We start from the raw sequence: 21,614 nt of genomic DNA, 5'->3' as shown, positions 1-21,614 counted from the left end.
AAACAGGAGTTGTTATTTTCCTCCATTCCTTCCAGCATTTGGTTTTATTAGACATTTACATTTTAGCTTTGGGAGACAAAGTTGTGATGGAGGGAATCATGTTGGAGGCTTCTAGGATGTTGGTAATACTCTATTTTTTGACACATGTTGTGGTTACATTTTTGTGTCTATTGTATGAAAATTTGTAGCACTGTACAGTAATTTATGCCCATCTGTATGTCGATTATAATTCAATACATATTATTTAAAAATATGCAGTGTATTTTACGTTCCTTAACATAGCTGAGTTTCTTTTAGTATAAGGATTGTTTCAAATCTTTTTAAAAAAGCATTTTTAATCTTGTGAAATATATATTCTTAAATGGTTAAGACACTTGCATTAAATCTGCAAAATCAGAAAATTGACCTGAAGTGATGGGGTAATGACACTTCTTAGGTTTTACATTGAGGAAGTTTCTCTTTTTTATCTTACTGTCCAAATATTTTGAATACTCCACTATATGTATCAATGTAAAGATGTTAAAGTTAAGGGTTTTTTTTTTTTTTCCTCACTTCTTTCCCAGCTACATCAGAGGAATTACTTTTGCCTAGCGCTGGTGAAAACCTTGCTCTGTCTGCCTTCTGCTAATGAATTAAGTTGCATGCATCATACAGTGAATTGAATGGGTCTTTATCTCTTTTATCACACAAGTGCTTCATCTCATTCTGTACGTCATTTTTTATTACAGTACCTTGTGCACAGTAAAAATGTTCAGTGTTGTCATAGAGTCTCTGACTGGACGTGTTCAGCCTTGAAAAATATTAGCAATTAAAGTGCACTCTTTCAAGACATGCTTTAAAGATTATGCCATATTCCATATGTGTTTAGGTACTGTTACACACACAGTGGGTGTCTGTGAATCCACCATCTTGGTAGAACATATTTTAATGTTTTGCCATATTCACTGCAGGTCTTTGTTAATTAAATGCAGCTTACCTTTCAAAGCATCTTTCCCAGTCTCTCCATCTTCTTTTCTTCTTCCTTCCCTCCCAAGTACAACTCTCCTAAAAAGTTAGTGTACTTTGATATTTATGTTTTTATTCTCTTATGGCATTTGTGAAGCACGTATAACAATGTTTTATATTTTGAAAAATTTTATACAAATCCAGGTAACATTAGTTTACAACGTGTTTTAGAGGTATAGGATCGTCCCCTTCAGGCATGGTTACCACACCACACCCTCCACCAAAACACCCACATTCCTAGTAAATTATTTTATTTAATAAAGTAACATAGTTTGTCCATTCCCTAACTATTGGTTAACAATTCTGTGTAGCATTATAACAATGCTACATTGTTACATAGCCTTCCAGCTGGACCTGGTCCTGGACTGAGTCATCTTTCACAGTGAATTGCAACTGTATCTCTGGACTTAGTCCTAGAGGGGAGATTGTTAGGCAGAGACATAAAATCTACACCATTACTTTACTAGATCTAGGGTAACAGCTTTGTAAGGTAGTGGACTGATTTACACTATTATCTGCAATAAATGAGAGTACTAGTCTCCCCCCTCCCATACTCGCTATTACTAAGACAAGCTAGATTAATTTACCCAATGCACATTTCTGTCATTTTATAGAAACAGCACTCAACATGAGATTTATATATATATATATATATTTTTTAAATATTTTATTTATTTATACAAGAACTGGGGTACAGGCCAGATGCATGGGAGGGTGAAAGGATTCACCAGAGACAGAGCAGGGAACAGAACAGGCAGACTGACAAAACATACTGCTGAGGGGAGCAGTGGGCACGACAGGAGAGGTCTGTTGTGCCATGTGGGGTTCTCACTGGCCTGCTGGGATCGAACCCGCTTTGCAGAGGCTGTGGACAGCTTCACAATGCAGCGCTCAACCGCCTGCACCACCAGGGAGGCCCGAGATCTATTCTTAACAAATTTATAAGTGTACAGTATATTTTGATTATAGTTGCAATGTTATTTGGTAGGTTTCTGGAATTAATTTACCCTGTTGCTTGACTGAAACTACACATGTTGATAAGTAACCTCCCACTTCCTCTTCCTCCCAGTCCCTGGCAACCAGCATTTCACTGTTTGATTTTAAGAATTAGATTATTCTAGATACCTCACCGAAGTAGAATCATGTAGTACTTTGTCTCTCTTACTGGCTTCTTTCACTTATTTTAATGTTCTCAAGTTTCATCTGTTGTTGCACATAGCAAGATTTCCTTCTTTTAAAAAGGCTGAATAGTATTCCTTGTGTGTGTATCCCAGTTTCTTTATTTCTTGTCTGTTGATGGACTTTCTGTTGTTTCTATGTTGTGGCTACTGTAAATAATGTTGCAATGAATACAGGGGTGCTAATGTTCTAAGATACTGCTTTCAATTAATTCTTTTGGATAAATACTCAAAAATGGTAGTGATGGATCATAGTAACTATTTTTAATTTTCTGTCTGTTTTTGTAAAATATGTTTTTCTGAATAAAGGAAAATAGAATTTAACCTCAAGTGCAAAAACTCTGACCTGTTCTTTACTTTTACACTCACCATCATCTTTGTCAAACAGCAAACATTTAGAGCTCTATCTTACCTTGCTAATGGTCTTTCATTTAAAATAAGTTTGTGGGGCCTCCCCGGTGGCGCAGTGGTTGAGCACTGTACTGCGAAGCTGCCCGCAGCCTCTGCAGCGTCGGTTGGATCCCCAGCCACTGCGGGACCTCTCCTGCTGTACCCGCTGCTCCCCTCAGTAGTGTATTTCAGCCAGTCTGCCTGTTCTGCTCCCCGCTCTGGTGAATTCTCTCACCCTCCCGCACTTCTGATTGTACCCAGTGCTTGTATAAATAAATAAATAAATAAATAAATCTTTTTAAAAAATAAAATAAAATAAGCTAATGTAGATTACATTTTTTTGTGTTATAGGTTTTATTAAATATTTTATGCTGAAAATTCTTGCTGTTACATGACAATATAATAGTAGAAGGTGTTAACAGTGTAAACGGTCCTTTAAATGTTATTTTTGATTTGAGTTCCAACTGATTAAACAAAAAGATACATTTAAAGGGCCACTTACATTGTTAACACCATCTACTATATTGTTAATATTATGTAACAGCAAGAATGTTGAGGCAATAAAATATTTAAAAACTTTTGGGGCAAACATTTAAAAGACATTTTTCACATTCTTTAATTTTATTTTTTTACTGAAGTAAAATTTATAACATTATTTAGGTTTCAGATTTACAGCTTGATAAATCAACATCTCTAGGTGCTACATTATGTTCATCACCAAAGTCGTTTCTATCCTTCACCGTACAATTGATTCTTTTTACCTCATTTACCCACCCCTTTCTTCTTTCCTTCTGGTAATCACTACTTTGTTTTCATAGTCTAAGAGTTCTTCTTTTCTTTCATTTTGTTTGTTGTTTGCCTTTTTGATTTGTTGCACTTGGTTTTACAACAATATTTATATTTGTCATCCCACTGAAGGCATCAGAGTTGCCACATCAGTTCCCAGTGCACCACTGAACAGTAGGCCCCCTGTGAATACATAGGGAAAGCCTATTATGGTCAGATGAAAGTAAATGGAATGGAGCGAGAAGAGAAGTTGCCTCTTTCTATAGGCTCCCTGGTGTGACACCCACATCAGGCAGACACACTTTGCAGCAGCAGGATTAGCCTGAGACCTGACCATCTCAGTTTCTGGTGACACAGTTCTGCTCGAGGGATGGTGCAGGTCAGTCTTTCACGTGGATAGTTTCATTAGTACTTCCAGGAGTCAGAAAACACTCTAAGTATGAGCCAAGGTGAAGTGATCTCCTAAACAGTCCAGGCAGATACAACAGCTGAGGTACAGGCCAGAGATGCGGAGGGGGGGGGGGGCGGGGTGAGAGGATTCACCAGAGACAGAGTGGGGAATAGAAGAGGCAGACTGAAATACACTGCTGAGGGGAGCAGCGGGTGAGACAGGAGAGGTCTGCTGCGCCATTTGGGTAGCTCCCTGGCCGGCAGGGGATAGAACTGGTGCTACAGAGGCTGTGGATTGCTTCATAGTGCGGTGCTTAACCCCTTGCTCCACCAGGGAGGCCCTAATTCTTCCTTAAAAGTAACTTCTTTTTTTCCTCTTCATTCAGCCTCAAATGTCTGCAACATAGCTTTAATTTTTATCATGTCTCTTTGCCTGTGTTCTAACCTGAAAATCATTGGGATACCAATTCCACCTCAACAGTTTCTCTGGAAGCAACTATTTTCTGCCCCATTACCTTGTGCTCATTCTGCTTTGATCCAACTTGTCTTCCACTTAGTGTATCATCTAGGGCGGTCCTTTGCAGATCTCTTTGCTTTCCACTCATGGGTGCAAAAACAACTCATATAGCTCTAAAGAATTCATCTTCAAAGACTTAATTGTTTGGCACATCTGTTTTTATTTGATGAGAAAATATGTTCTAGAAACCCTCTAGCAAACTTTCATATGTATTTCACAGATCAGAACTGCATCATGTAGCAACTATTCCCTGAACAATACCTAGCAAGGAGTTTAGAGTAATATCTCAGACAGAGCAAAATTCTTGGTTGTCTATGATATTCTGTAGATGTTACTGATATCAGTGTTAAAAGTATTATGTCACTTTATTTAAATGACTGTGATTGCTGAAATATTTTGTAGTGCTAAAAATGTAAGCTCATGGGAGATGCATGGGAATTGTATCAGTTATTGTGTTTTTTAAGATTGCTTCTGTTGGCTATTAGAGGATCTGTTGGAAGGAAAATACACCTCATCATTTCCTCAGTTTTGATTGTGAACTTGGAGAAGTTGCAAAAGGGCATTTAAGTAATAATTTTATAAGCACTTGTGCTCTGTTTGTGGTCTGCTGCCATTAAAAAACTGAATGTCCTCTTATTTGTTTTTTTTAAAAGATTTATTTATTTATGCATACAAGAGCTGGGGTACAGGTCAGAGATGCAGAGGGTTAGAGACAGAGGGGGGAACAGGACAGGCAGACTGACTGAAATACACTGCTGAGGGGAGCAGCAGGCAAGTCAGGAGAGGTCTGCTGCGCCATGTGGGTTGCTCCCTGGCAGGCAGGGGATTGAACTCGTGCTGCGGAGGCTGTGGATTGCTTCATAGTGCCTTGCTTAACCCCTTGCACCACCAGGGAGGTCCTGAAAGTCCTCTTATAAGTATAGACTATTGATAAAATACATAAAGAGTTAGGGTACCCTGAGGAACATTTTGCTTAGTTCTACATGATTTTTACTTTATGTCTATTTTGAGGGAGAGGAGGTCCAAATGTTGCAATGAATTAAGGAAAGTTTCTGAAATAAAGTTTTGAACCCTCACCACTTTTAACCTGGGCAACTTATTTAGTGATTTCCTTTGAACAATGTGTCCTTTAAACAAGCAGGGTTCAGAAGCATTTATGTTAATATAGTCACATCAAATGAAAAGACAAAGGGAGTATTTCCAAGTAGAAGTAAAGGAAAATGTTAAATGAAACACTAATGATTTAATTTTTTTTATTGAAGTAGCATTAGTATATAAAATTATATACTTTTCACATGTACAGTGTTATAAATCAGTGTCTGTAAATACTACATTATATTCACCACTGAAAGTTTAATTCCATACTTTACCATAGAGCTGACTCCTCTCACCTCATTTCCCCACCCTCATCCCCCCATCCCATCGACTACTGCTGTGTTTTGGTCTTAGAGTCTGAAAATTATTTTTATTTTATTTAGTCCATTTGTTTTTCTCAGATTTGGCCAAAGTAGAACTTTATAGGATGAGAGCTATGACCATCAAGTTTTATAGAGTTGAAGCTCAGTTAAGCTCAGATTTTGAACACCAGCTGCCAAAGACAAAGCTCACAGTAGGCCAAGGCCTGTGAAAGCTCTGATGGGAACTTTGGGCCCTAGACATGTTATTTGATTCTTTAGAGCAGCCTCCACCATGATCACAGATGCCCAGGATTAGATGGGAAACATCAACTGTAGTGGCGTGTCACATGTGGTGCAGTCCAGCACATGCATGAGGCACTGGAACTTGTTTGTTTGTGTGGAAGAGAAAGAGCCCTTTCTTTTAGAGCAACTGGTATTATGGGCATTCTTTTACTGAGAGAAGAGACAGAATATGTTTCTGTTTTGAGTAGACACAACTTGCTAACACAAGAACTCTTCGGTGATACAGGAAATTCTGTTAAGTTTGTTTCTTCAATACTCATGTATTGAACTAACCAGTCAATATTTTTTTATAGAGAAGTTTACCATAAAAAAGATTTAAAAGAAATGATGTCCTTTATATTTCCTGTATGTATATTTCCCACAAAATACTTAGGCATTATATCTGTAATTGGAGTTAAGAAGAAAAGCAAAAACTTATCTCATTTTGAAATCACAGATTTATATTAAAAGCTTAAAAGATTTTAAAAATTTGTGCTTGACTTTTATTTATTTTTTATTTATTTATTTATTTATTTATTTATTTTTTATTTATTTTTTTTAATAATAAATTTTATTGTTATATTCCCCATACAATTGCAGCCCCCCCATTCTGACCCCAATCCTCCCCTCCCGCCCCCACCCCCCTAAAAGTGTCTCTGGTTCATAGTTTTTTGTTGATTTTGATTTTCACTTTCTTATAGTTATTCATTTTCCTGGTCCCTTATTTAAGTTTTCTAGATTCCTGCTATGAGTGAGACCATCCGTATTTTTCTTTTTCTTTTTGGCTTATTTCGCTGAGCATGATCCCTTCCAGCGCCATCCATGTTGCTGCAAATTGCATGTGTTTATCTTTTTTGAATGCTGAGTAATATTCCATGGTATATATGGACCACATCTTCTTGATCCAGTCATCTATTTTTGGGCATTTGGGTTGTTTCCAAAGCTTAGCTATTGTAAACAGTGCTGCTATAAACATAGGGGTGCAGGTGTTCTTTGGAATTGATGTTTCTGTGTCCTTTGGGTAAATACCTAGGAGTGGAATTGCTGGATCATATGGAAGCTCTATGTTTAGTAGGTCCAGAAATCTCCACACAGCTTTCCACAGTGGTTGGACCAGTTTGCACTCCCACCAACAGTGTAGAAGAGTTCCTTTTTCTCCACACCCTCGCCAGCATTTGTTGTTGCTAGTTTTTTTAATATGTGCCATTCTCACTGGTGTAAGATGGTATCTCATGGTAGTTTTGATTTGCATTTCCCTGATGACAAGTGATGTTGAACATTTTTTCATATGCCTGTAGGCCATTTGCATTTCCTCTTCAGAGAAGTTTCTTTTTAGCTCTTCTGCCCATTTTTTGACTGGATTATTTTCTTTGTTGTTGTTGAGTCTCATCAGCTCTTTGCAGATTTTTGTGATCAGTCCTTTATCATTAGTGTTGGGTGCAAAAATGTTCTCCCAGTTGGTGGGGTTTCTCTTTGTTTTTGTTATTGTCTCTTTTGCTGTGCAGAAGCTCTTTAATTTGATGTAGTCCCAGCTGTTTATCTTTGCCTTCACTATCACTGCTTTGGGTGATGTGTTTGTAAAGATGTCTTTGATGTGCAAATCACGTAGTGTTTCGCCTATATTTCCTTCTATGTATTTTATGGTTTCAGGTCTTATGTCTAGTTCTTTAATCCATTTTGAGTTGATTTTTGTGTATGGTGTGAGGTAGTGGTCAAGCTTCATTCTTTTGCATGTAGCGACCCAGTTTTCCCAGCACCATTTATTGAACAAACTTTCTTTGCTCCAATGCATAGTCTTTGCTCCTTTGTCAAAGATTAGTTGACCATAAATCTGTGGGTTTATTTCTGGATTTTCTATTCGATTCCATTGGTCTGTATGTCTGTTCTTGTTCCAATACCATGCAGTTTTGATGATTATGGCTTTGTAGTATAGTTTGAAGTCTGGGAGTGTAATGCCTCCATTCCCTTCTTTTTTTTTCAGGAGAGCTTTGGCTATTCGGGGTTTTTTGTGATTCCATATGAATTTCATCAATAATTCTTCTATTTCTTTGAAGAATGACATTGAAATTTTGATTGGAATAGCATTGAATCTGTATATTGCTTTTGGAAGGATGGCCATTTTAATAATGTTTATTCTTCCAATCCACGAGCAGGGGATGTCTCTCCATTTCTTTGTGTCTTCTTCTATTTCTTTTAACAGTGTTTTATAGTTTTCTTTGTATAGGTCCTTTACCTCTTTTGTTAGATTTATTCCCAAAATATTTGATTTTTTTTGTTTCAATAACAAAAGGGATGGTTTTTTTGATTTCTTCTTCTTCAGATTTATTGTTTGTGTATAGGAAGGCTACTGACTTTTGCGTGTTGATTTTGTATCCTGCCACTTTACTGAACTGATTGATGAGTTGAATTAGCTTTTCTGTGGAGTTTTTGGGGTTCTCTATGTATAATATCATATCGTCTGCAAATAGTGATAGTTTGACTTCTTCTTTTCCTATTTGGATTCCTTGGATGTCTTTCTCTTGTCTTATTGCCCTGGCTAGGACTTCCAGTATTATATTGAAAAGCAGTGGTGAGAGTGGACATCCTTGTCTTGTTCCAGATCTTAATGGAATTGCTTTCAGCTTTTCACCATTGAGAATGATACTGGCTGTTGGCTTGGCATAGATGGCCTTTATGATGTTGAGGTATGTTCCTTGTATCCCAAGAATTTCAAGGGCTTTTATCATGAATGGGTGTTGCACTTTGTCGAAAGCTTTCTCAGCATCTATTGATATTATCATATGGTTTTTATATTTCTTTTTGTTGATGTGTTGGATAACGTTGATTGATTTTCGGATGTTAAACCATCCTTGTGCCCCTGGAATGAATCCTACTTGGTCGTGATGAATTATCTTATGGATACATTGTTGGATTCTGATGGCTAAAATTTTATTGAGGATTTTTGCATCAGTGTTCATTAGGGAGATTGGCCTGTAGTTTTCCTTTTTTGTGTTGTCCTTGTTCGGTTTTGGTATTAGTGTAATGTTGGCTTCATAGAACGTGTTTGGTATTGTCCCTTCCTTCTCAATTTTTTGGAAGAGTTTGTGAAGGATAGGCACTAATTCGTCTCTGAATGTTTGGTAGAATTCATTTGTAAATCCATCAGGTCCTGGGCTTTTGTTTTTGGGGAGGTTTTTGATTACCATTTCAATTTCGCTAATTGTAATTGGTCTGTTTAGGTGTTCTATTTCTTCTTTATCTAGCTTTGGGTGATTGTAGAGTTGTAGGAATTTGTCCATCTCCTCTAGATTGTTAAATTTGTTTCCATATAACTGTTCATAGTAGTTACTGATTATTCTTTTGATTTCTGCTGTGTCCGTTGTGATTTCTCCTCTTTCATTGATGATCCTGTTTATTTGTGCTTTCTCCCTTTTTTCCTTTGTGAGCCTGGCTAGGGGTTTGTCTATTTTATTGATTTTTCAAAGAACCAGCTCTTGGTTTCATTGATCTTTTGGATTGTTTTTTTAGTTTCAATTTCATTTATTTCTGCTTTGGTTTTTATTATTTCTTTTCTTCTACTGGCTTTGGGGTTTTTTTGTTGTTCTTTTTCTAGATCTTTGAGCTTCGAGATTAGGTTGTTTCTTTGAGTTCTTTCTTGTTTCTTGATGTGAGCTTCTATTGCTATATATTTTCCTCTTATTACTGCTTTTGCTGCATCCCATACATTTAGGATATTGGTGTCCTCCTTGTCGTTCAATTCAAAAAATTTTTTAATTTCCTCTTTGATCTCCTCATTAGTCCAGTGGTCTTCCAGTAGTGTGGTTTTTAATCTCCATGAGGTAGGAAAGTTCCTTGCCTTCTTTTTATGGTTTATTCTAGTTTGATGCCTTCATGGTCAGAAAAGATGGTTGGTATGATTTCAATCTTGGTGTATCTGTTGATGTTTGTCTTGTGCCCCAGTATATGATCGATCCTGGAGAATGATCCGTGTGCGCTTGAGAAAAATGTGTACTCCGTTTTTTTGGGGTTTAGTGTTCTATAGATGTCTGTTAAGCCCAATTGCTCTAGGTCCTTATTTAGAGCTTTGGTTTCTTTACTTATTTTTTGTCTTGTTGATCTATCCATTGTTGATAGTGGTGTGTTGAAGTCTCCCACTACGTATGTGTTTTCTCTGATGTCTGTTTTCAGAGAGGACAACAGTTGTCTGATATATTTTGGTGCTCCTTCGTTTGGTGCGTATATGTTAATGAGTGTTATTTCTTCTTGAAGTATTGTCCCCTTGATCATAATGTAGTGACCATTGGGGTCTCTTTTTATCTTTTTGAGTTTGAAATCTGTTTTATCTGATATAAGTATAGCTGTTCCTGCTTTCTTTTTTGGTCCATTTGCTTGTAGGATTGTTTTCCATCCTTTAACTTTGAGCCTATTTTTATCTTTTGTAGCTAAATGTGTTTCCTGGAGACAGCAAAAGGTTGGGTTTTGTTTCTTAATCCAGGCTGCAACTCTGTGTCTTTTTATTGAAGAGTTTAGTCCATTTACATTTAGAGTTAATATTGATATGTTAACATCTGTATTTACCATTGTGTTTGTCTTTCCTTTGATTTTATTTATTTATTCTTTTAATAACTTTTTTTTTTTTTTTTGGCCTTCTTTCATTGTTATTCGTCCCTCTGAGGTTCTGGCTTTAGGATTCTTTGTAGTATTTTTTGGAGTGGGGGTTTAGTTGCAATGAAATTCCGGAGTTTCTGTTTGTCTGGGAAGGTCCATATTCTTTCTTCAAAGAGGAAGGAGAGCTTTGCGGGATAGAGTATTCTTGGTTGGCATCTGTTTTCTTGGAGTCTGTTGACTATGTCCCTCCACTCTCTCCTTGCCCGTAGTGTTTCTTCGGAGAAGTCTGATGTCAGCCTGATTGGCTTTCCTTTGAATGTTATCTGTTTCTTCCCTCTTGCCAGCTTCATTATTTTTTCCTTGTCCTGGATTCTTGGGAGCTTTACTATTATGTGTCTTGCTGTATTTTTTCTTTCGTCGTGGAAGTTTGGTGTTCTTCTTGCTTCTTGTATATCAATTTTCAGCTCCTTCTTCACATTTGGGAAGTTCTCTTCAATTATCTCTTTGAATATTTCTCTTTTCCTACTTCTCTCTCCTCTCCTTCTGGTATTCCTATAACTCTTATATTTCCTTTCCTCATGGAGTCAGATAGTTCCCGAAGTCTTTCTTCATTCTTTTTCCTTCGTACTTCTCTTTCCTTTTCTGTTTTGGTTCTTTTTATTTCTGTGTCTTCAAGAGCACTTATTCGTTCTTCCATTTCATCAATTCTGCTTTCATTGCTTTTCCCAGAATTCTTTAGTTCTTCCACTAATTCTTTGATCTCCTGCATTTCTTTTACTTCCCTCTTTAGGGACTCAATTTCATTCTTCTGATCGTTGATTATTTTTCCCTTATCATTGTTTTCCTTTATGACTTCTGTCAGTTTTTTAATCACGGCAATTTTAAATTCTCTTTCTGGAAGGCTCAGAAGTTCTTCCAAGTTACTGTCGTTGCAATCTGAGGGCTGGTTTCTTTTTGTGGTGTGCTTTTTCTCTGGAGAGTTGCTAGGTTGCGTGTGGTTCTTCTCCTCCCTACTGTCTGTTTTCTAATTTGCCGTATGCGTTGGGACACTGTGTAGTTGGGACTGGCCGGCATCTTGGGTGAGCTTCTCTGCTCCCCTCTGGTTCCTCCAGGAGTCATCTGTCAGTTTCAAGCAGTCTTTATTGGAGAAAGGTCCCTGTCCTAAAATGTCGATGTGGGGACACACTCCCCTGTGCACCTGGTCTGCCCCGGCGGTGGGTTCCTGCTCCCCCTCTGGGCTTGGACTGCAGGCCAGAGGGGGTCTGGCGTGGGCGAACTTCCCCCGCTCACCTCTGGCTCCTGAGGAAGCCTTCTGCAGGTAGTCTTTACTGAAGAAATGTCCCTGTTCTAAAATGGTGATGTGGGACACACTCCCTGCACGTATGGTGTCAGGCACACTCTTCTGCGTGCCTGGTCTGCCCCGGCTGTGGGTGCTCGCTCCCCCTGTGGGCTCAGACTACTGGTCGGAAGGGGCCCGGCGTGGGCTAACTCCCCAGCTGGCCACTATCTCCTTCAGGAGCCTCTGCTGGCTTCAAGTCGCTAGGTGGCGCCAGAGATCTCTCCTAGAGCCCTTGGGGAGCTGATTTTCCACCCCGTGGGACAGGGAGCAGAGCGGGGATGGTAGGGTACACCTCAACGGCTTTGGGGTGCTGTGTCTGCCTTGTGCCCCACCGTCGTGGGGAACCCACGCCCCTAATTTCGTGCCCTGGGTCTCAGTTCCAAAGCCCTCAGTTCCAGGACGCGGGCTGTAGCCCAGTTCAGTGGCGCGGGAAGGGCGCCCCTTGCACCGCTCCCGTGCCTGGGCGCCTGGTTCCTGCTTACTCAGGGAGGGACCTTCACCTCAGTGAGGACCTCCGAGCGTCTCCCCGCAAGCCTAGGTCGTCTCCCAAGCCTAGGTCGCAGGCGCGGGGACCTGGGCAGCCACGATCCTGGTGTGCACTTGCTTTTCAAGGGCGCTGAGCGCGCCACTTTCCGCGCAAGCTTACCGGCAGCCCGGGCTGTGTGCGCGTCTCCCGGGGTCTTTGTTCTTCTCTAATGGCGCCCGGAGCCGTTCGCTCACCGCCGCGGCGAATCCTGCAGGGTTCGCCTCAGCTCCCGTTCACGGGGTGTGGTGGCTGCAATAGTTCCTTTCCACTCACAGTCCTGCTTGCTGCGTCCGTTTTTCTTGTTGGCCGTTTTGGTTTGTTGTTTCCCTCCTCTCTCTGGTCGGAGAGTGCCGCCTCTGTGGGCGGGGGAGGGGAGCAGGGTTCTGCGCTTCCCTCCCTTCTGGTCCTCTTTTATGGCCACTTTCTTCTTCGGGTAGTTTGCTGGAGTCACCCGTTTATCTTCCATGTCCCAGTTCTCACTGGGACCTGCCGCTTTTCCTCCCTATTAACTTTTTTTAATGGGAGATCTTACTCGCAGCGTCTCCTCGCCGCCATGTTGCTCCGCCCCTCAAATGTTGTGCTTGACTTTTAAATTTGAGGTTAGTACAAGGTTGTAAGTTTTGTGACACTACTAATGTAAAAGATGTCCAGAAAGGACATCTGTGAATCCCCTGTTGACGTTCTTTATATCTTGTCCTTTTATATTTTTGTTTGGGGAAGTTGTCTTTTTCATGTTGATTGGTAAGAATTTTTATATGTTTTGACACTAATCTTTTAGACACTAATCGTTGATAGTTATATATCTTTCCCCTGTCTAGGGCTAGTTTCTTTTCACTTTAAAATAATAATGAGGTCTTTTCTTCCTGCAGAAAGCTTTTTTTTTTTTTTAAGGATGGTATGAAATTATTTTTCTTGGGCATGAATTGAGAGTACATATTTAATCTCATCCTTGCTAGCATTTCATTCTATCCTAGCTATCTTCAAGGCTTTAAAAAAAAGTTTTTACATCATTTGCAGAAAGTTTTTTATGGTAATTTAAATACAGTTTTAAATTTTTATCTAAGTATTGATATTCTATGGTTTGACCATTTTTTGTCCTGATTAAGACCCCCTCCCTATTCAGATGTCATAAAGTTGTTCTGTATTTTCTTCTACAGCTTGTCTTTTTTAGCTTTTCCTATATACCCCCAATTATTTCATAATAAGGGTCATCAGGCAGCTGCAGTGGAAAAGAGCAAATGAGTACATACAACTGCTATAACAGCCTTAGTGTAAGTGAAAATTCACAGGTGAGAGAAGGCCTAGCAAGTGCAATACAAAGAAATGAAAAAAATCAATTAAAGTTATAGGTTATATTGTTGGATGCAAGTGCAAATACAAAGAAATGAAAAAAATCAACTAAAGTTATAGGTTATATTGTTGGATGCCCTGAAGGGAAGGGGCTTAAGGAAGAAAGAATATGTGAAGCTTGATAGATTTCGTCATATAAGGCTTTAAATACCTTTCAAGGAGTTTGGTCTTGATATTGAAATGGGTAAAGGTCAATTGCAGGATGTCATATAGTGGAGAATAGCACTATCACAGATGTGTTTTATGAAATCATTCCCTGCAATGTGGGAAGTAGATTGGAAAAGGCAGGATTAGGCAGGCAAAATAAGTAGGAATCATGTAATTCAAGATTTGGTTGATGGCAACTGAGACGAGTGTAGGAACAGCTCCTATTTTATACATCTCCAGAGATGGAAACAAGTAAGTTCAAGATAAATTTAGAAGATGATCAGAATCTCTGTAGTGCCAATAAATAGCTGTGGCTATTAGCATCATAGAAGGTAATGATGAAAGAAAACTTGAATATTCTGAATGGATGATTTCACCCAGTAACCATCCTTACTTTGAGGACGTCCTCATCCTCATATTTCATTGAGCACCATGGATGCCATGATTATGGTAACAATTTAGCGAATCTATAAGGTCGGCAGAGAAGGAAATCTGCCAAATCTGACGTTCTCATAGACTCAGAGGCAATGATACAGTCTGTCCTTGTATATTTTGTCTGTTGTCCAAAAACATGGCCTATCTCTCCAACACATCATCATGGTACATTCACTTTCTATCAGGTAGATTATTTGCAGAATCAACAAGCTGTTTAGCAATACAAATGTTTCAGAATTTAGATGCTAAATCATTCACATTACTGTCAACCTGTTTAATTATATTGCCGGCTGATATCTGCATGGAAGGGAAAGGAAATTTGTATTTATAGAAAGAACAGAGAAGCCACTAATGAGGTAGTATGGATTAAAACAAATTTATATGGCTATATAGTCATTGTGGAAAATATAAGTTCACTTGAGATCCTAGTTCTCAAGGGCTAAAAGGAGCTGAAAATCTTCATTTTATAAAATTGGTTGCAAACATTTTTTTTGAACCCAAATTTGGAAAAACAGTTTTTTGTTCATTCTTCTAATTTCCTTCTTGTCCCACTTTTCTCTTCTTTGTTTATGTTAATGCAGATAAATCATCATTTCCCTGAAATTGGTATTTTGATAGTTGTAAAAGCATAAAATATTAGACTTGAATGAGTAAAATTAGGGGTTGGTCTAGGAGTTTATATTTTTTTTAGATTTATTTATTTATGCACACAAGAACTGGGGTATAGGCCAGAGGTATGGGAGTGAGAGGATTCACCAGAGACAGAGTGGGAAACCGAACAGGCAGGTTGACTGAAATACACTGCTGAGGGAAGCAAGCGAGCAAGACAGAAGAGGTCTGCTGTGGCATGTGGGTCACCTCCTTGGCCAGGGATCGAACTCGTGTTGCAGTGGCTGCTTCTTGCTTCACAGTGCTGAGATTTAACCCCTTGCACCACCAGGAGGCCCCTGGAATGGGAGTTTAAATACTGTTTGTGCAGTTGTTCAATAGACGGACAAATGCACCCTAAGTTCCAAACACCAACTCGAAAAGTAGAAAATTGGATAACTTCATTTTTTAATTTGGAAAGATTTATGTTTTTAATGTAGTGTTCACTATATACTTAAATTTAGAGATGAACAAGTATGTCTATTTTCTATATAGATAAGTCCATTAATTATAGAGTATGTGATGAATCCATTTTGTGTTATTTCCCATAGAGCAGTTTTTCAGCTGTGAATCCTTTTGAAATTATCTGCTTATTTGTAAGCAGATAAATGAATGTAGAAAATGTACATATCAATACATAGAATGAATGTAAATTTCACAATCTCCATTTCCTCACCATCTACTGTTCTAAATATTTCCCTATTTCTTTAACATTTTTGGTTTACTTCTTTTGATATGTTTTGGAAATAGGGGAGGAAAGAGGAGAGAATGTTTTTATTTACTTGTGGTGACTGCCTCAGAAGGCACAGGTAGAACTTCTATAAGAACTATGGGGGAAAAAATAAAAGAATTATTTTCTTCCTATTTCATTGCCCTTGGTCTAGAATTTATACCTCTGACGTGACCTTTAGATTACCCCCCAGCAGCCCAGAGCAATGCAGTCTTTTCTACTAGTTTAATCAGAATTAGGATCCAAAATTGCAAGAAAATGTGTGTTTCTGTCAATCCATATATCTAGGTGTGTGTGCATGTGTATTATTTTCATATCCCTCCACTGAAATTGAAAATTGTTTATTCTTTTAACTTGGACATGATTGAGAAAATTATTTTCATATACTTTGCCAATTTGAGTCAGTAATTGAAAGTAGATATCCAAAGTGTTGAGTTGGTTTTAAATTGATTTTGTCAGTTTGATTAAAAAAATCTGTTTCTAGCTTGATACATGCAAAACTAAGGTTCATATTTGTGCCTAATGCTTTCTTCTTACCTGCTAATTGCAAGACTCTAATTGAAGTCATTCTTTAAAGTTGCCATTTGAATCATGCATCATGTATAATTCATACATGGTTCGTAGAATTACCATTTATGAAAAGAAATTATTACTGAGTAGTTTGGAAAACTTACCTTCTTGTTGTCTAGCTAGCACCCATGCAAGCTTAAAGACAGTCAATTCCCAGCACAATTTGGTAAGCCTTTTCTCTCATTATCGTTGGCTCCTCATTTGATCTGAAGTCGGTCTGGCTCAGTAGTACAGGATATATTAAGTCTATACTGTGCCTTGGTATATCATCTCATTAGAAAAACTACAAGGCTTTGTATCCCTTTTCATAGCCATGTGTGAGCGACAAAAGGGCTACGAATTTTGAACAAGAAACTTGGACCTGGGGAGCAAATCTAGTGGGGGATTAATAAAAGCATCCATTTATTAAGCTCTTGTGCTTAGTATGTATAATGGTTATTATAACCCACTGAGTTGGGTTATTACCTGTGTATTATACATGATAAGAATGAGACTGAGAGAGTTTGAATGACTGGTTTTAATTTACATTACTAGTAACTGCCAGGATTCCAACCCTCATAGGGCTACACCAGGAATGCAAGACCTGATAGAAAGCACTCAGCTCACAGCCTGGCAACTAGCAACATCACTCATTGGTCCAGTGGAGGGAGGTATAGAGGAAGAAGTGAAAGAGGAGCACTGACTTTAGAAGCACCAAAGAAGGAATTCTTTAGCATTCTACGCATCCTTTCCTTCTAGATTTTCTTCCAGGGGGCTACATAATCTTTATATTGCCTCTCATTATTTACATGAGAATTGTGAGGTTGACTGAGAGCCTCTGGTTCTTCCTGAATATTTTCTTCCTTCTTATCTTGAAACCACCTTTATAAATTTGCAACTGGAAGCTTACCTTGAGGATTATCTCCAGTTCAATGAGACAGCAGTACTAAGCCTTTCTTAGGGATGTCTTCAGTGAGGGAAAAGCACAGGATTTAGTAACGGCCGCAGTCCTGTGCCCTGTTCTAGAAGCCGAAAATCATGGGCATCCTTTAGCATTTCTTCCTTTGGAGAGTGACATATATCCTGTTTCTTTTCATGCCAATATGCCACTTGCCACTCTGGTTTTCTTCCTAGGATATAGGCTAAGGAACTGAACCTGCTTCTCAAATTAGGGGTTTATATTAACAAGCCCTGGCTACGGAGTGTAATTCACTTGCCTTGATCTTTTATGTGAGATAGTAAATCTTTCAGTGTTCCCCCCTTCCCTTCAGATAACACCTTAGAGAAAACACATCGATCCGTTTCTCCACATGGTCTTACATTACTGACAGAAGATGTCTTCCTGTAGGTTAAACAAGAGGTGTCTATGTTCTCTCAAACAGGCAATATGTATTTTTGAAGACCTTCAAAATAGGTAATATTATTGCCAATTTTCTGCCTCTCCAAAAACTCCTTTGGGCATTTTCTCATAGGAAATTGTGTTTACTTTGGTCATATCTCAGTTATAGAGCTAGTCCATTCCCAAACCCTGCTGTCAGTTCAAGTGTGAAAGGAGACTATTCAGACTGAAAAAGACATATGTCCCAGAGGCCCCTAATCCGGAGGCCAATAATGCTTTTATTCCTTCCTATATTGTTTTCTCCCTAGAACTATGTGCTTTTTCACAGCTTTCAGGAGGGGAACCTGTGCTATTGTTTGTATACATATTTGAAACAAGCCTGCTGAGCTTTTTAATCCAGAGGAAAGGAAACACTCTCTTATTAGACCTATAGGACACTGATAAGTCCTTCCTGAACTTGAAAAAAAGTACTGCTTCTATCAACTTGACAAAGAAGGGCAGTGAACTCCTAACACTGTGAGCTAAAGGAACCTGATTATTCTGCCTTTCACATTCACTCTTCCCATTATTTTTATGAGCACTTAGCATACATCAGGCACTCTTCAGGTACCTACTGAACATCACCTATTGAATCTTAACAGCCATCCTGAAAAGCAGTTGCTATAATCATCACTTAATATTCAAAGAAGTGAGATTCAGAGAGGTTAAATCACTTGCTCATGATCATATGCATAGTAAGAGGTAGAGCTTCAATTCAAAGCCAATTCTGTTGACTCCAAAGTGGATGTGCTTTTTACTTTTTAATATTGATAGTAATATGTCAGAGTAACTGAGACCACTGAAACCATTTGGAACAAATATTGTAGTTAATGAATTGTACATGATAGGAACTTGATAAAATGCATGTTTCAAAAGTGAATGAACCCCAGACAGAGCCATAGCACATATGATCTGTAGTACATTGACTTTATCTGGAAACTATTAGGTAACTTCAATTACCTTTTCTTAATGATAAGCCTAAAAGTAGATGATAAAATTATATGCATTATTCACTAAGAATTACGTAGACTTACATTAACAAAATCTTATAATTTCTGGAATTAATACAACATTAAGTTAGTTTTTGCTGTTCATATGTATTTCTGGTTATATGGCAATGATTAAGTTACGTGTGTGTGCTTATGCATCTGTCTGTCATTTCTTCTCCATCCTATTCTCATCCCGACTTGAGCATACTACTTTAGAGCCATTGAGTGGGAGGTGGGGTAGTATGTTAAAGAGCACACACTTCAGAAGCCTGTGGACTGAACTTGAATATAGGCTCCACCAGTGGTAAAACAGTGAGATCCGTTCCTGTTCTGCAAAATGGAGATAACTGTATTTAACTTCAGTGTTGGTATGAAGCTAAACTGAGATAATATATGATATATCTATACATAAACTTGAGAGAAAAGATTGGATAGGTTTTGGTACACTTAAGTTAAAAAATTTGCCAGAAAAAAAGACCTTGCAAATAAAGTTGAAAAATAAGTTTCACACAGTGGAAAGAGACTTACAAAGCTGGCCAGAATATATAAAGAGTTTTAAAAGTAAGAAAAAGACAAGAAACCTGAAAGAGAAGTAGATAAAGGATTGAGATGGCCAAAAAAAAAAAAAAAAAAAAAAAAAAAACCCACACAACAAACAAACAAACAAACACATTGAGTGTTAAACATAGAAGAAAATGTTCAAACTCAGAGGAAATCAGAAAGATGAAAAACAGAAGTTATTTCCTATCATGTTGGCAATATTTTAAGTCTGATAGATTGCTGAAGACTTGGAGAAATGGGAATCTATACCTTTCTGATGAGATTCTAAATTGTTAAGACCACTTTGAAAAGTGATTTAACATCATCCAATTTATTGGAAGATAAGCCATACACATACCCAGGGGGGAAAAAAATCCCAATATTTCCAGCAGTCCTTACACCATGCACATAGAAGACATGTTGTGACATATCATTAACAATAAACTAGAAAGAGTTCAAATATTTATGTACAAATTAAAGAAAACTCAGAAATAGATAGGAATTTAACGAGTGAATGAAGTTTAAATATATTAATTTCAAAAGTAGAATTTTAAAAAGCTGGAAATGGAGACAATAATATAATTTATTCCACATAATTTCACATATTGTTTATAGAGTTACATTTGTTGAAAGAAAATACGTGTGAATGGAAAGGGTACCTACTGGGAAAGGATGGCAGGGAGTAGAACCAGTGAAAAATCTTCAGCTTTATTAATCATATAGTTTGTTGTTAAAGCAATTTTTTTTCTAAATAAATCTATTTTTTTTTAAAGATTTATTTATTTATACAAGAACTGGGGTACAGTCAGAGGCATGGGAGGGTGAGAGAATTCACCAGAGACTGAGCAGGGAGCAGAACAGGCAGATGGACCGAAGACACTGCAGAGGGGAGCAGCAGGCGAGACAGGAGAGGTCTGCCACGCCATGTGGGAATCACCCTGGCCCGCCGGGAATAGAACCCACGCTGCAGAGGCTGCGGACAGCTTCACAGCGCTGCGCTAAACCTGCTGTGCCACTGGGGAGGCCCAGTTAAAGCAATTTTCAAGTGAAATATTGAGCATATATGCATAAATATTGAGCATATATGCATTGAGCATATATGCATAAATATTGAGCACATATGCAAGAGTAAAGTATGAGGAACAATACCAAAATATACACCCCATGTACACACAACCCATCTTTAATATTGCCGTCCTCAATCTTATTCCTCTCAGTTGCCCCAGATGTAGTGAATGTCATGAGTTTTGCATTACTTTGTTCCCTTGTTTGCTTCTCTTTATTGTTTGATCACATACGTATCCTTGAAGGAGCTGTTTACTTTTGTATGGTTTTGAATGAACTCATTTTAATTCTTTGTATCTCTCCCAATATAAATGAGCAAGTTTCTTTAGGATAGTAATTTTGAAAATTCAGCTTAGAACACATTTATTGGATCATGAAATAAGTTTATGACTAGCATTTTTTAAAATGAATTATTTACCTGTAATATTATATATATATATATATAAAGGTATATCTCATGAACTATTTGTTATATATATTTTTATATTTTGTATTTTTATCTATCTGTAGTCATGCATATAAGTTAGGGCACTCTGTAAACTCTCTTTTCACTGTGATTCATGTTAAATTTGAGGATAATTTGACATTATCCTGTGTGTCTAAGTCATAGGTTTGCTAGTTCATAGGCTATTGAAGTACAATATTGAGGCTTCTGATTCATGAATATTTTATATCTCTGCATTTGTGTCTTCTTGAAAGTCTGTCAATAATGCTTTATTTCTACCATAGATGATTTATAACTCTTTTAAAATATTTATTCTTAGAGACTTGATATTTGATAAATCTAAATGCCATGTAGTATGGCACATTTTTTATGTTTAATATATTTTATTTTATATAATTCTTGCATCATTTTTCATTTTTGCACAATGTATGCGTTTTCATTTTGGTTATATTCCCCATACAATTGCACCCCCTTATTTTGACCCTAATCCCTCTACTCTCCACCCCCACTCCCATAGTGTGTCTCTAGTTTATAGTTGCTTGTTGATTTTGATCTTTTCTTTATTATAATTAGTCTATTTCCTGGTCCCTTATTTAGGTTTTCTAAATTCCTCCTCTGAGTGAGACCATCCGATAATTTTCTTTTTCTTTCTGGCTTATTTCGCTGAGCATGGTCCCTTCCATCTCTATCCATGTTGCTGCAAATTGTATGAGTTTATCTTTTTTGATTGTTGAGTAATATTCAAAAAATATGGAACACTTCATGAATTTGAGTGTCATCCTTGCGCAGGGGCCATGCTAATCTGTATCGTTCTAGTTTTAGTATATGTGCTGCCAAAGCGAGCACTATAGCACATTTTTAAATTTCTGTATGTACTGTAATATGTAAAGGCAACTGATTTTGTTTATATATTTACTTCTCTGTTACTTAGTTTAATATTC

General features: G+C 37.8%; 1 protein-coding gene and 1 non-coding gene across 4 annotated transcripts in view; one reads left to right on the top strand and one right to left on the bottom strand.

The window, feature by feature from the left end:
* The window catches only part of PRKG1 (protein kinase cGMP-dependent 1), a 1,331,556-nt gene that overhangs the window by 1,031,385 nt on the left and 278,557 nt on the right, over positions 1-21,614 (top strand). The window lies entirely within an intron of this gene.
* On the bottom strand, positions 21,418-21,519 carry LOC119235007 (U6 spliceosomal RNA). The gene has a single exon (XR_005122763.1). It is a non-coding gene; the product is annotated as a U6 spliceosomal RNA (small nuclear RNA).

Source organism: Talpa occidentalis, unplaced genomic scaffold, assembly GCF_014898055.3.
Source record: "Talpa occidentalis isolate TD23 unplaced genomic scaffold, MPIMG_talOcc4v2.1 talOcc4.8, whole genome shotgun sequence".
NCBI classification, from domain to species: Eukaryota; Metazoa; Chordata; class Mammalia; order Eulipotyphla; family Talpidae; genus Talpa; species Talpa occidentalis.
Note: the sequence above shows the minus strand (reverse complement) of the source record. Positions and strands in the feature narration are given on the sequence as shown.